The sequence below is a fragment of the Cyprinodon variegatus genome, unplaced genomic scaffold (genome assembly GCF_000732505.1).
Source record: "Cyprinodon variegatus isolate N-32 unplaced genomic scaffold, C_variegatus-1.0 Scaffold600, whole genome shotgun sequence".
NCBI classification, from domain to species: domain Eukaryota; kingdom Metazoa; phylum Chordata; class Actinopteri; order Cyprinodontiformes; family Cyprinodontidae; genus Cyprinodon; species Cyprinodon variegatus.
In genome coordinates, this window is record NW_015151053.1 from 467,604 (window position 1) to 469,199 (window position 1,596).

General features: G+C 33.3%; 1 protein-coding gene across 1 annotated transcript in view; it reads left to right on the plus strand.

Moving 5' to 3' along the window:
* Positions 1-267: 267 nt before the first annotated feature.
* Positions 268-1,596, plus strand: part of LOC107096125 (type II inositol 3,4-bisphosphate 4-phosphatase-like) — a 41,779-nt gene continuing 40,450 nt past the window's right edge. The window contains exon 1 of the mRNA XM_015392638.1: positions 268-341. The gene's annotated coding sequence lies outside the window, so the exon portion shown is untranslated. The remainder of the gene's footprint in view (positions 342-1,596) is intronic.

Below are 1,596 nucleotides of genomic sequence, written 5' to 3' on the forward strand. Positions count from 1 at the left end.
AAAACACACACGAAAAAATCATAATAAAAATAAAAAAAGCTCTACAATCCTCCATAAACACACAAAAACTTATATAAAAAGACGTTTTCATACAACCAGGCCTTTAAACATAACTTAAAGCAGATTTAAACAGAAAAATAATCCATTATTCATGTTCACACCCGTTGCTTTAACATTTCAAAGTTTTGTAATTGAGCGCCCTCTTGTGGCCTGAGTCCAAACTATCCAGCCAGGAAATCCGTACTCTCGCGATACTTCCCTTTTTAACTACAGTCTTAAGTCCAAACAAACTAACCACTAGCGGAAAAGTTGGCTATGACACAATTAACGCCTTTAAAAGTGTAAGTTATCGAAAATTAACTTCTTTATTCGCCAGGCAGTGAAGTTGTGAATATTTATATGCTACGTCTGTTACGCATTATCACGTTTTGAATCGGTTTTCCCGGTGTTAAAAGCTAATTAACGTTAACTATTAACTATCAGCGGTTATTACTGCCACGATAAAACAGGAAATTCATTGCGTTTCAGCTAATTTATTACATTAGTGACATTTAACGCTCAGCTTTAAACGCTCCTATGCTTTCCGTGTACATGCAGATGTTATATCTGGTTAATGAAGTTGTCTGAAGTTAGGTGTTAATGTGAAAATAATAATAATTGCATCAGGACTGAAGCCCTGTTCAGTTGTTCCCATTCATTCAATGCAGGCAGACTGTTATCAGTTTAATTGAAGGTTGAGCTGATTTGATTCAGGTGTGAAGAGAAAATTATCAGGACGTTTTTTCCAGGTTAAACATTGAGATTAAATCTGATTAGAGTTGATGAATGGTTTATCATTGCATTCTTCTGCTATCAGCAGTAAGGTATCAGGATTTAGGCTGTGATTTCAAACTAAATCATGCATCTTGATGGGAATTTAAAAAGGAAAAGCAACAAATATTTTTCTGTGCAAATTAGGAAAATTGCAAACACTGTCTTTTCTTTTCAACCTTATTTTTCTTATTTAACCAACTTTACAGCAGTGGTGTCAAAAGTATTGAAGATGTGTGAGTTTATTACACCTTGGTATTGGCTGCCTGCCACACAGGACTCAACATGGGAATAAGGTGCTCTCATACACTAACATTCAAAGATACTAAGTCAACTTTAATCACTTTCAATGGGGAGAGAATTAATTAAAAATGCAGTTATAAGTTTAGAGGAAGCTAAACCTTAATATGCTGTGATGTAAAAATAGTTTTAACATTTTTCTTTAGGTTGTCCATGAATTGAATTTACAATGTGTAAACCTGTAGATCGGCCATCCTTAAATGGGATTATATTAGTTGCTGTAATTTGAGTTTATATGCACAAAATAATGAGATGAAACATCTATAGGATGTTCAGGCTGAATACATTCTGTTATAGATAACTTTCAACATGGCATTGAAAGGTAAGATATGTTTAATGTTTTTAAATAGACTCTGAAACAATCTGCTGAATAAACATTTGGACTACAGATGATTTAAAGGGAATGAATTTAATGATGACTTTAGAGATAATTTAGAGATAATTATCCTAACAGTTACTTTAGTAGAAGTATAGACACTGCAGTTT